This window comes from Chenopodium quinoa, unplaced genomic scaffold, assembly GCF_001683475.1.
Source record: "Chenopodium quinoa cultivar QQ74 unplaced genomic scaffold, ASM168347v1, whole genome shotgun sequence".
NCBI classification, from domain to species: domain Eukaryota; kingdom Viridiplantae; phylum Streptophyta; class Magnoliopsida; order Caryophyllales; family Amaranthaceae; genus Chenopodium; species Chenopodium quinoa.
In genome coordinates, this window is record NW_018744167.1 from 2,578,983 (window position 1) to 2,593,309 (window position 14,327).

The 14,327-nt window shown below is 47.4% G+C and overlaps 1 pseudogene; it reads right to left on the reverse strand.

The window, feature by feature from the left end:
- Window positions 1-1,729: 1,729 nt before the first annotated feature.
- LOC110693925 overlaps window positions 1,730-14,327 on the reverse strand; it is a 24,457-nt pseudogene continuing 11,859 nt past the window's right edge.

Sequence of the window (14,327 nt, forward strand, 5' to 3'; positions counted from 1 at the left end):
GTACGGAGTACTCGTATCGTTTTTATCTTTTGTCTTTTACTACTCCCCGTATCACTGATTTTATCAATTAAATTTTGACATAGTGGTAAGAAAATGACCTTTTAACTTTGAGGTTGTGCTTCAATCCTCATCACTAAGTCAATTCAAGCACTTTCATGGGGATTCCTTTATTTGTTCTCTCGGCTTTTAAGTGTCTGAGTTAACCCACTATTTCAAATCGAATTGCAATTCTGATCCAATTTACTTCGATTGGGCCGGTCCATAAATGATTTAATTACAAAGCCCAAAGCAAGGTTCAACTCTCCAAATAATTGCCAATTCAGTTAAGGCCCAGTCAACGTGGCAATCTCATTTGATTTAAGTTCCATTTATCTATTGAGCAAAGGTATAAAAGCCTTCAATATTTTCTCTCTACATTCATTCAATTCAAGCCTCAAGCAATTAATATTCTTGCATAGCTTTCTCTCTCTAAACACTGTATTGATTTCGGCATCGGAGGGGCCTTCCTCAGCACAACCCCCGAGGCCAGTTTACGTGTGTTTGCTGTGCAGGAAACCCTCGGCCCAGTCATCACTTGGACCGAGATCAGTCTTCAGCCCACGGAAAAAGACCTCGCTGAAGGTCCTATTGTTTTTACCCGAAACACTATCTTTCTTTAAAAAAAAAAACACAAATAGTAATTAAAGAATCCATCTTACATGTCGAAAATACTACAGATAACATATAACAAACAAATATTACACGCCCATTACTCTTACTAGTAGAGAAAAAAATAAAAAAGTAAAATGACTTTAGAAACCGGTTGTTAGTATAACCGGTCTCTTTTAATAATAAATAAAAAAAAACAGCGTGAAAGGGGAGTGATAATGCCTAGAATCTAAGAGACCAGTTATTTATAATAGCCGTTCTCTTTTATTTATTAAAGAAAATAGCGGGAAAAAAGAAGAAAGCGGTGGTGATACTGTTAACATCTAAGAGACCTGTTATTTATAATAACGGATCTCTTTGATTGAATTTTTAAATAAAAAAAAATATTGAAGTCAAATTTTTTTTTTGGACTGGTGATGCACGTGCAGCAATGTAGGTCCACCCCTGGCCTGAGACCCTGAATAATAATATAAAGTTGATCCCTCTTTTTTCATACCTTAAAAAATCTTCACTAAACTTGACAAAATTACCATACCACTTTGAGTTTATAACTTTCGATTTTAGAGTGTTATTAAATCGTTGTCCTATACTTGATGTATAGCTTAAATTGGATTTCGCACATTTTGTTACCGCCTTTCTCGCTAGTTTTAGCGTCTTTAGGATTCATTTTTTTGTCAATTTGGAAAATCCAAGTGAAGTGGAGGAAATTTGAAGTGGGACCGAAAGAATGTAGTTGTATCTTATTTTCACTACTAATACAATATCTCATAACCACATCAGTGAGCTTGTAAGTTGTAAACTTGTAATACTCTCTTTTGGTTCATAGACTTCTTTGTATATTATTTTCTCAGCTTTGTCAGAAATATTTAAATACACTTCCAAGTTAAATTTATTCTTAGACGAAAATATACATATCTATTGAATACAAATTCATCATTAAAGGAAAATTTTAAGCTTCTAATATTCAATTGAGCACAGTAGAGAGGATGAGAGGTACTTGAATAGTCAAAAGTATCAAAAATTGTAACTTGCACATACGAGCACAACAACACATCTTCCAAATAAAACTAGTACATCTGTAGTTTGTTTCTACTGCCTTTTGATCAACGTGACTGATCTGCAGAATGCAAATGAGACCAGTATTCCTTCACAAGTTGGCCAAATAGTGAATCTTCCTTCTCCATTAACTTAATAGCTGAATAGTTGTTGTTGTCCAATGCTCCAATTTGATCCATCCTCCAGAACTAATATGGAAAGCACAGTAATAATATGTCAAAAACTCAAAATACTTTTGTTATTTAAAAAAAAAATGATACCAAAGGAATCTAGGCCTTGCTCCTTCTTTTGCACAGCTTCTTTGAGTTGACATTTCCCTAGCACCTTTTGCGGAAAAAAAAAACAGTCAGAAATTGCCATGCATTACTCAAAATGCGTGTGTTCTAGATATTGTTACATACGAAATAAAGGGAAACTATACCTCCCAGATTTCTTCATCTGTATGCTGACACAATGGATCCAAGTTGAATCGTACACTTCCATTGAAGAGTGTAGGATCTTGAGGGATAATTCCGAAACGTGACCTTAAATCATGAAGTCCCATCGAGCTTATATCCACTCCATCGACAATAATCTTCCCTTCTACTGGCTCTACCAGGCGAAACAATGCCCCTATAAGGGTAGTCTTTCCGCTTCCTGTCCTACCGACAACACCAATTTTGTCTCCACCTTCGATTATGCAACTAATTCCCTTAAGGACTAGTGGTGTGTCTGGTCTATATCTTATCTGCTTCAGACATAAAAATGTTAAGTATCGTTACTAGAATACATGTTGATAAGATATAGAAAAGTTCACCTGCAGATTGTGCACCACTACTTTTCCAACGTATGGCCAATTTTGGTGAGGGCGACTATCATTAATGAATTCTAGAGCTTCACTAGGTATATCTATGTACTGATGAATCCTTTCCACTGAAATGATTTGGTTGGCTATTATGCATTGACTTTGAATTGAGACAACCATACTCAAATTTAACCCTAGACCATATGATAACGCCATTCCAATAAAGCCTGCATTATTATTGATTGGTTCTATTATAATTGCTAACAAAAGATTTGTGGATACAAAAAGCATAGAGAGATATAATCTTTTACCTGGGGCAAATGTTCCAGGTGGAAGCAAAACCATGCATAGTGCTGCAGTTGCAAGAACAGCGGCACTAAGGATCTCAATCCTCTGAATAAGCCATTCAGTGGCTGCAAAGTTGTGGAAGAATGGGCTTGCATTTAAGTCAATAAGATCAAGATTCTTTTCAAAAAACCGTTCTTCCTCTTGAAAAGCTCTAATTGTCATGGCTCCTGCTAAAGATTCGGCTAAATGGTTTGCAACCATAGACTTGGTTGTACCATTGAGTCTCATCAGCTCTTTTGCAGTTGCAAAATAGTACCTCTGTGCATGTTTTTCAAGTAGTTATTAGGTGCTCAAGAAATTTACCAATTATTCTATGCTTTGCATGACAAAGTAAATGATGACAATATGTTAAGCCCATAGGAACGCAAATGAGAAAATCAAATAAGAATTTCACTACATTGTGGAAGATCCTTTTGAAAACTTACTTGTATTCGTATCATCATGTAAATCACTGGTATGGTCACAAATAAGGCCTGCCATATCATGACAGCCAACAATCCCAAATTAGCATATGCTGTTGTAGTAGCTCCAAGGGTTGAATGGAAGCTGAAAGGGAGATCAAGATCAACAATGCTTAAATCAGAAGAGACCTGTAGAGTTAAAACCAGTGGAGAAAAGTTACTGTGAAATCAGTCTAGTCCACTTGCATGAAATATAGTTGTGAAGCATATGACACCTTTATATATACTTACGTACCCGACTAAGTATCCTTCCAAGAGGTGTAGAGTCCTAGAATGACATTGGAGCACGAAATAGGGAGTTCAGCAATTTAGAAAACAAGAATCTTGATGAATCCATCCCTAATCTAACCATTGCAAGAGATCTAAAGAATAAACAGATTGTCGAGGCGAGTCCAATGATGAAGTATACCAAAATTAGTTTTGATTTGCTGAGTTGAGGATTATCAATGCCTTTGGCCATCCAAATGTTCTGTAATATCTGGCCTGCCAGAAAGGCTACATAAGCAAAGAAAACCATAGAGATGTACCAGTATCCTATATTCTGCTTCAAGTATATCAAATGTTTGGGTCCAATTTAGTCCAATTGGGCCTGGTCACTGAATGATCCAATTAAAAGCCCAAGGTTAAGGTTCAACTCTCCAAATGTGCTAAAGTCAAAAATCAACATCCTCAAAGCCATGTCAAGGTCAGTCAACGGCCCAATCAGCTTGGCCCAGCCCAACTGACTTCCGGGCCCAATCCGCCTCCTTCATTAGCCAAGGTATAAAAGCCAACAATTTGGTCAATTCTTGGTAAGACAATAAAGCCTCAAGCAACTAAACTCTTGCACAGCTTTCTCTCTCTAATATACTGACTTAAGCATCGGAGGGGCCTTCCTCGGCGTCCCCCCGAGGCTAGTTTACGTGTATTTGTTGTGCAGGAAACCCTCGGCTCCTGCGTCGTTCGGACCGAGACCAAGTTCCCTCAAGATAAAAGGATCTTCCGAGATTCGATTGTTTTCATCCGAAACAATTTGGCGCCGTCTGTGGGGAACGCTACTAAATTTCGCGTCAGTCATCAAACACTCCGGCAGTCGCCATGACTAAGAGTGGAAAGAGTTCCAAGAAGGCTAAGAAGGGAGGAGGCCGGATTACGGTGAGGGAACGCCAGCCGGTTTATCCCTCCCCGGAGCAAGCCTCTTCCGAATCGGAGGCCCCCATTTCTCCGGAAAGGGAAGCCTCAAGAGGTCCTAGCCTCCAGGAGGAGAACACCTCGCACCACACTCGGCAGCCGGGGCCATCCCCGAGACCGAGTGGCTCAGGTGCGAGGAACTCCCCGCCGCGCCATAGCGTGCAATCCAGGTCACATCCGCGGGAGACTCCTCCCTCCGGACCCTCCACCGAGGAAGTGGCCAGAGCAGTGGCCATCTGCATGGAGTTCCTTAAAGCTCAAGGGGCTCCAATCCAGATGCCTGATGATCACCAGCCGAGAAACCTGAAAAGGAGGATCGGTCAGGATGATGGTGGACAAGTTCCACCACATAGAGAGCTCGGCCAGAGGTGGCGAGGGGACACCCGAAACTCCAGTAAGGAGAGGAGGAGGAACCCTCAACCCTCTGACCACTCTGAAGCTCAGAATTCCATGGGGCCCTCCAAGGACCCGGAATTCGCCCGCCAAAGCGTTCACGAACGCTTGGGTTCGAGGGAGGTGAGTGTGCATAGCCGCCTCACCTTCCCAGAGGATACCGGACCCCACCCAACCTTGTCTCAGCCGGGGACGAAAACCACTTCCACCTCTGAGAGAGGAGGGAGCGAGGTCCCTGAGGCCGGGTACAAGGGGAAGGCGGTCATGGTTCCATCGAACTCGCCCTTCCAGAAGTGGATTCTGGAAGAGCATGTGCCAACGGTCAAAATCCCGGCACATATTACTTACGATGGTACCTCAGATCCTAAGGATCACATTGCCTCTTACGAGGGGCACATGTATCTGAACCCGAGGTCTGAGGCTACCTGGTGTAAATACTTTCCTACGACCCTCAAAGGTGTTGCCCAATCCTGGATCACCAAAGGGCTCAAGGAAGGCTCCATAACCGGTTGGAACGACCTCTCCAACAAGTTCAAGAGCAAATTCTCTACGGCCAACCGCCGAGAGAAGACCACTGCAGAGCTAATGAGTCTGCAGCAGGCGGAGGACGAGAGCCTCCGCGACTATCTGACTCGCTTCAGCAACGAGTCATCCGGAATCACAAGCCTGGATCAAGGCCTGGCCGTGTTCGCGCTACGGAACGGCCTCCAAGCTGGAAAGTTCCTGGACTTCATGGTCATGCATCCCCCGCAGACCCTGGAGGAAGCCTTGGAAGCATCGGATAGGTTCATCCGAGCCGAGGAGTGGAACAGATCCAGGTCTCAGTCTCGTCCGAGAATTGAGAAGCCGAAAGGGCAGCAGCCCGAAGTCTCGGCGCAGAGGAAAGGGAAGGCTAAGGCCTCAGAACCGTCCTCTGCTGCCGAGCCGAAGAAGGAAAGACACTTTCCCTACACGGGAAGGTACGATTCATACACTCCACTCTCCCTTCCCCGTGCTAAGATTTTCAGCACGACGAAGGACGAGGGGAGATTCAAAAAACCTCGTCCGTTGCCTCCCTGGCATCAGACGAGGGGAAAGGACCAGTGGTGCGAGTTCCATGACTCACCCGGACATCGCACCGAGGACTGCGTCCAGCTGAAGGACCAGATTGAGGATCTGGTCCGCAAGGGGTCCCTGAGCCAATACCTCGCGGACAGGCGCGAGGAGAAAAAAGCTGAAAAAGATTCTCGGCAGGACCTCAACTTCGCTCGGAAGAAGGATAAGGGACCTCAGGGCAAGGAGTCCCTCGACATCCTAGTTATTTCCGGGGGAATCTCGCGAGGCACAGCCAAACGCCAACTGAGGGGTCTAACCCATCAGATTCATCAGGCTGAGCTTCGGCAGTCCCAGTCACCGGCGCCGAACATCCTGTTCACAGCCGAAGACTGTGAGGGGGTGGTATACCCCCACGATGACCCACTAGTAATCATTCTGGGCATCGCCAACCGCAACGTCTGGCGGACCCTCGTCGACGGCGGTAGCGGGGCGAACATCCTCTTCCGAGGAGCGTTCGACCAGCTGAGGATGGGAGCCGAGCACCTGGCCCCGCACCCTACCCGGTGTCTGGATTCAACGGCTCTTCCTCGTATCCTGACGGGAAGATTACACTTCCTGTCACCATCGGCGAAGGCCGAGCAGCTATGAATATCATGGCCGAATTTTTGGTCGTAGATGCTCCATCTACATACAACGTGATCATGGGGAGACCCCTCATTCACGGCATTCAGGGAGTCGTCTCCACGTATCATCAAATCATGATATACGTTTCAGACGAGGGACGCTCCGAGAAAATAAAGGGCAGTCAAAAAGAAGCCCGCCGATGCAATCACCTCAAGCCATCCACGTCTCGCCGAGGCGACCGTGGCGATGGGGAGGAAAAGCACCGGGACCGAAACGCCAAAAAGCCGAGAGGCTCAGACGTTTCGGCTAATGAAGCCCCAGACAACGAGAAATCTGATGGGGGCCAAAAGGCTGACTCCGCCTCAGAGCCGAACGACTCTGATGGCCAGCCGCGGTCAGGAAAGTCTGCTAATATTGATAGCAGGCCGGAATTCGAGGAATCCAACTCTAAGAGCATGGGGACGGATGACCTGACCGAGTCAATAGAACTGACCGTAGGAGATCCGAACAGATGTGTTAGCATCGGGTCGTCACTGGAGCCAAACACCCGTGCGGCACTCGTCCAACTCCTACGGGCCAGTGGAGACGTGTTCGCCTTCTCAGCCGCAGAAATGCCCGGGATTGATCCGGACTTCGTCTCCCATAGGCTTAATGTCGACCCTCCAGTCGACCCATTAAGCAGAAAAAGCGGAACTACTCCGCCGAAAAGAACCAGAACATCGCAGCTGAGGTCGATAAGCTCCTAGATGCTGGGTTCATTGAACCCTGTCAGTATCCGGAGTGGCTGGCCAATGTTGTAATGGTTCAGAAGGCAAATGGTAACTGGAGGATGTGCGTTGACTTCACGGACCTGAATAGGGCATGTCCCAAGGACTCCTATCCGCTGCCGAGGATCGACCAACTGGTCGACTCGACAAGCGGGCATGCTCTGCTCAGTTTCATGGACGCATTCTCGGGATACCATCAGATCTTCATGCACCCCGAGGACCGAGCTAAAACAGCGTTCATAACAAGTTCCGGGTTGTACAATTACAGAATGATGCCCTTCGGATTGAAAAATGCGGGGGCAACATATCAGAGGTTGGTTGATCAGGTTTTCGCCGAGCAAAAAGGCCGAAACATGGAGGTTTATGTTGACGACTCAATCGTCAAAAGCATAAAAGAAAAAGATCATGTCACGGACCTAGCCGAAACCTTCGCCACCCTCAGAAAATACAAAATGAAGCTGAATCCGAAGAAATGTGTCTTCGGCGTGAAGTCAGGCAAGTTCCTCGGCTTCATGGTCAGCAAGAGGGGGATTGATGCAAACCCCGCCAAAGTACAAGCTGCTTTAGACCTCCCCGAGCCGAAGACAAAAAGGGATATTCAGCGTCTAGCCGGGAGAATGGCTGCCTTGTCCAGGTTCATCTCACGAGCCTCAGACAAAGGGCTCCCTTTCTTCAAGGCGCTGAAGCTCCAAAATTCAAAAGGCATTGAATGGGGAGACGAACAAAAGTCAGCCTTTCAGCAGCTCCGTGAACACCTGGCTCAACTCCCAACACTGGCAAGGCCAGTCGTAGGAGACATCCTATACTTATACGTGGCGGTCAGTCCAGCCACGGTAAGCGCGGTGCTGCTAAGGGAAGAAGAAAAAGTTCAACAGCCGATCTATTTCGTCAGCCACACCCTGACGGATGCGAGACGCGCTACCCATTGTTAGAAAAAGTGGCTTATGCAGTGGTGGTGGCTGCTCGGAAGTTGCGACCCTATTTTGATTCTCATCAAATAGCGGTTCTAACTGATCAGCCGTTAGAGAAAGTCCTCGGCAAGGTTGAAAAATCCGGTAGACTAGCAAAGTGGGCTTTCGAGCTCACCGAGTTCAGTATCGGTTATCAGCCGAGAACAGCCATCAAGGCGCAAGCCTTGGCAGACTTCTTGGCCGAGTGCTCCTATCAGGAGACTCTGGATGCAAGGAGGAAAATCTGGACCGTCTTCACGGATGGGTCCTCCACCGTGAACGGTTCGGGGGCAGGGGTCGTCATTACCTCTCCCGAAGGCAAAACCTTCGAGTATGCACTAAAATTTTCATTCAAAGCCTCTAACAACGAGGCCGAATATGAAGCAGCCATTGCTGGCTTAGACCTGTGCATATCGTTGGAAGCCGAGCATGTCTACCTCAAGACAGATTCTCAGCTGGTCGCCAATCAGATCCGGGGGGAGTATGAGGCTAAAGAGCCTTCAATGGCAGCTTACCTCACAAGGATCAAATCGACAATTGCGAAGCTGAGATCTTTCGAAGTAGAGCTGATCCAAGGGGTCAAAATGCTCAAGCGGACGCACTCTCCAAACTTGCAAGCTCAACTCTGACTGAGTTAAGCCGTTCTGTCTATGTGGAGGTGCGCCGAGAAAAGAGTGTAGCCGAAGCAATATCAATCTGCTGCGCTGCACTCGAGCCGAGCTGGATGGATGACATCCTGGCTTATAAACTCAGGGACGAGCTCCCGAGGATAGGAATTCGGCCTCCAAGATAAAGCGGATCAGTTCACGATTCCTCGTCTTCGGCGGCCAACTCCTCAGAAAATCCTTCTCCGCTCCATTGTTGAAATGCGTGGGTCCAACGGATGCCGACTATATTCTCCGAGAGATTCACCTCGGCATCTGCGGAAACCACATAGGAGGGAGAACCTTAGCCCACAAAGCTCTCAGGGCAGGGTATTTTTGGCCTACAATGATCTCGGATGCAAAGAACATGGTCAGAAAATGCGAGAAATGCCAAAAATTTGCACCGGTAATCCATCGGCCATGCCTAGATCTCCAGCCAATTCTTAATCCTCTTCCATTTGCACAATGGGGGTTGGATATTCTGGGACCTTTCCCGAGGCCCCATACAAAAGAAAGTGGCTGATAGTCGGAATCGACTATTTCAGCAAATGGATTGAAGCGGAAGCTGCTTCAAGCATATCTGAGCAAACTGTCAGACAGTTCATCTGGCAGAACATAATAACTCGGTTCGGCATCCCAAAAGTTTTTTGTGTTCGACCACGGCAGACAGTTTGACAACCTGCCCTTGCGCCGATACACTGATCAATTCGGGATAAAATTGGCTTACTCCGCGGTTTGCCACCCTCAGAGCAATGGCCAAGCCGAAGCCGCAAATAAACAGATCCTTAACGCTCTCAGAAAAAGAGTAGAGGATCAAAAGTCCAAGTGGGTAGAGGAACTTCCGGGAACCCTCTGGTCACTCCGGACAACCGAGAAGGAGGCAACGGGGCATTCACCTTTTCAGCTGGTGTATGGATCCGAAGCAGTGCTTCCAGTGGAAGTGGGCTCAGAAAGCCTACGAGTGAATCTCTTCTCAGCCGAGGAAAATGAGCAGCTCATGAAAGAGTCCCTCGACTTCCTTGACGAGATTAGAGATCTAGCCCGAGAAAGGATGGCTGCACACAAGCTCAGAATGAGCAAGTCCTACAACCGAAGAGTCTATCAACGACCTCTCAGAGTTGGGGATTTAGTTTTGAGCAATGCTGCAGCTGTTCAAAAAAGTCGCATTCATGGCAAACTCTCAGCATCTTGGGAGGGACCTTATGAAATTTATCAAGAGCTTCAGCCGGTACCTTCAGACTCAAACAAATGGATGGCACCGAGCTGAAAAACCATTGGAATGCCGATGTGCTCAAAAAATACTATGTGTAAATCCTTCGGATAGTACAATCTATGTAAGTACACTGATTTTGTTTATAAAAAGGCCATCGAGCCAGTATTCATTCAGATTGCGTGTATTCTTTAAGTCTTTATGCTTTCTACGGTTTTTTCAAAAATTCAAGGTTTCATTCGGCGCTGTCCGGGGTATTGCATAATGATGCCTTGTACCTCGGCAAGCCGTAAAACCTGCCAAAAAAAGATACAAGCCCGAAGTATTGCATAGTGATGCCTTGTACTTCGGAGAATCTGTTCCTTTGGGCAAAAAGGCCATAGACTTATCCGAAACATAGCCTAAAAAATAGGAACTGATAAAGCCCCGAAGTATTGCATAGTGATGCCTTGTACTTCGGATGAATCAGTTCCGGGTGGTAGTTGCAACTCTGAAGTATTGCATGATGATGCCTCGTACTTCAGATAAACTGCTGCCCCGGCATGGTGTTTCGGATAGTTGTTCCCTTGGATGAATTGAAGAAAGTGTCACAAGAGTACCATCTCTAGAGTGAAAACTCTCAGGTGGGAAATCAGTACTTTAAAAACAGATGTAGAAAATAAAGCAAAGTGTTCAAAGATCCTCGGCTTAGCCGAGAAAAATTATCAGCCATTCCAGAATTCAGAAGACCTCATCTTCAGATTTCTGGGGGGGCAGAGGGAAATAGAGAAATGGCACAACTGATCTAATACCCTTCAGCTCAGCCGAAGTTTGATACTTATGTCAGTTTTTTCACAAGTTGAAAACATCCGAGTACAAACGGCAAAAAGAAGTCTCAGCAGAAATGATTCTCGCTAGCCGAAGTTCTGCACTTAGCAAATATTTGAAAGATCATTCAAAGAAAGCAGTAAAGTGCGAAGACTGGTAAAGCGAAGAAAAAAAATACACAAGAAAGCTGAGAAAGTGAACTTCTTTGAAATAAAAATGTTGAATTACAAAAATAGTCGGCAGCCGCCACAAGCGGAAAGTAACAGCTGCCGAAATACGTACAGGCAAAATAAAAATATAATAAGCTGTTGTACGATAAGGCAAGCTGAAGCAAAAAAAACAAAAGGCAAAAATTCAGAAAGCGGCAAGTCTAAAGTTGAGCGCATGATGAACCGCAAGATTCTGAAGACGACTGCCCGAGTTCTATGCTTCAGCCTGAGGATCAGACTGATCAGCTTCATTGGGCCCAATGGTGGTCTCAGCTCCAGCAGCAGAAGAAGCAGGCTTTGCACTCTGCCGAGCCTCCCTTTCCCTCTGCTCAGCCTCCAACTCCATCCTCTCAGCTTCTTCCTCGGCTTCCTCAGCCTTAAGGATTTCAGCTTCGATTGGAGTGGCATACTTCATGTGAGGGTCTTCGGGATCTTGGACCCATTCAGCACATTTGGACCAGTCCAGCTTCGGCTCAGCATGAAGGCAGACCCTTCGGCACACTCTGAACCCGTTTCTAAAACCCATTTCATACTCTTCTTGGGTATAGATACGGACTTTGAGTAGAGCCTCAGCATCGGCCAACTTCTTCTTCGTCTCCTCCAAGTCTTCCTCGGATCTCTTCAGCTCATCGACGAGCTTGGAGGAGGAGCCTTTCAGCTCGGTAAACTCTTGCTGAACCCGGGAAGCCTCGGCCTGAACTTGGACCATTTCTTCCTTCTTGGCAGTGAGCTGATCCTCAGCCTCTTGTAGCTTAGCTCTTTGAGCTTCAGCAGCAGCAGCAGCCCTTGAGAGTTGGACATCCTAGCTTGGAGCATCTCTTCAGCAGCCATTCTGCTGGCTTCAAGAGATTCTAGCTGATGCTGCACTTCAGCCTGTGCAGCAGCTCCTTCTTGGATTCGGCTCTCGATAGCAGCCTTGAACTTGGAGATGTCCACCCCCAGGTGCTCTTGGAGGAATTTTTCCCCTTCCATCAGTGGGGGAAAAACTTCCTTCTCCATAGCGTCGCAGAAGGTCTGGAGGGCTTCAGCAGCCTTTTTCTCGTACTCCTCAGCCTTCTGCTGCTTTCTCTTCAGCTGCTGCCTGCTTCAGCTTAGCAAGCTTTAGCTCTTCTCGGCTACCCTTTGATCGTGCTCGGCAGCGTCCACCCTATCTTGTAGGGAATCTATCAGCTCTACAGTGAGAGTCTGATTTGTGCACGAACTGAAAACAGGGGCACAAGTTAAAAAAGTAAAAAATAATAGCTGAAAGGTTGAGTTCAGAAAGAAATCAAGGCAAGGAGAATTACCTGCATCATCAGCAGTTGGTTGGACCTGGCAGGGTCAGGAACTGATCTGCTGGATTCGCCCATCCCAGCAGTGGCCTTCAGCGACCAAATCCTTGCCCTATCTACTTCGGACAGGCCAGCAAAATCGCCGAAGTAGGCTGCAGCACCTTCTCGGTTCTGACCCATATGAGGTCCCAGATGTGGTCTGGGACTGGAATTCGGGGGGCCGAGAAACCCATTTCTCCAGACTGCAGCGTCTGGAAGGAAGGGAAGGATGACGATGGAGCCTCTTTAGCTTTGGGTGGCTCAACGTCCTCCTCCTTCTCAGAAGAGTCAATTATTGTGACCTCTTCTTCTTCAGGTGTGAGGACGAAGGCCCCAACCTCTCTGGCAATGTCCGCCGTGAAAACCCTCAGCACTGGGCATCACGGCGTCTCCATCCTTGTCCTCGGCGGCACTCTCTCGAGCTTCTTCCAGAACCTCTCCCTTAGGTTTGGGAGTTCTCTGATCCACCTCCATCTCGGGGGGTGGCGGAGAGGCCCTTGGGGGTGATTGAGGCGGTGGCCGGGGAACCCTCGGCGATCCATTGCCTTCCTCGGGTTCCCTTATTTCAACGCCGATGGTCATCGGCCTCCGCTGAAAGTCATGCGGGCCGATGATGGCCATTCTTCGGCGCCTCTTCTGAAGCGGCTGCTCGTCCATACCCGAGTCTGAAGACTCTTCTTGTACTTGGTCTTCGGGACGAACAGGGGCTTTCCCTTCCCTGTGTCTGCTGCTCTCTTCAGACTGTAAAGGGCAGGCAGGGGGAAGAATGTGAGTAAAAAAAAAAAAAAAAAAAAAAAAAAGAAGAAAGACAAAGTTAAGTCTAAAGGCTCACCGAGGTCTTCAGCAAAGCTCGTCTTCTTCAGCTGCCCTAGCCGCAGCTTCTTCAGCAACTCTGGAGGACCCTTCTCCACCTTCACAAGCTTCAATAACCCGTGCAACCTCTTCGGCTGTACGGGCAGCTTCAGCTTCTTTCTTCCAGCAGCTGAAACAAGGGATCTCTCTTCTTCCACCAAGGCTTCTGCTCTGATACAGAGCAACAGCCTCAATTTGGAAGTGGGAAGAGTCTAGGTGAACTCTCGGCGCCTTGGGTTCAGTGATAGGGGGAGCCCGATCAGTTACGACTCGTTCTCGGTTGACGCCAAGGCGAGCGTAATCAATGCCGACGTTGGTCTCGTCCGCGTTCTGAAAAAGAAAAGGGGAGAAGTCAATTCAGTTAGTTCGGCACATCACAAGAAAGCAAAATGAAAGAAGAAAAGAGATAATTAAAAGGCTCGGCCCCAGCCGAAGAAGATTACCATCCTAAACTTTCGGCTGAGGCCGACAGCTGCCAGCATATTCTCTTGGAAAAACATAGTGCGTATCGGGGAGCCAAGTCTCCGGGATATGCTGCATTCGGCCGCTGCCTCCCCGGTTCGGCAGCTTGCCGAAGATGTTCTGCTGATTAAGGTTCGGGTCTGGCCCGCTATCTTCGGGAGGACTAAACTTCCCATATCAGGATCCGGCTCGGCAAGATACCGGGGAGCGCTGAAAACGTAAGGGTGGCTCGGCTCCGTGGGTGCCCTAACCCAAATCCATTGACCTCTCCAGTCCTTGTCTGAAGAGTCGTTCGGCCACATGGTTAGGAACGGGGGCCGAGACTCAATCCGATACACCCAGAGCCATGGCATCCGTGCCCACTTTGAATGTTTGGCACTAGCCGATGGAGCCTTTTGAAGCAATGCAGGTTCGGCACGTACCTGAAGAATTTGCAGACCCATAAGTACGTCATTACCCTTCGGATGCTGGTGGGGGTCAGCTGGCACAGGGAAATGTTGTAATGGATCAGCAAGTCTCGACGAATACGTCCAAAGGGAACCTCAGCCCGTACTGGAGTTGTCTTGTGTACACCCCACATACCCGGGGGTGGACGGT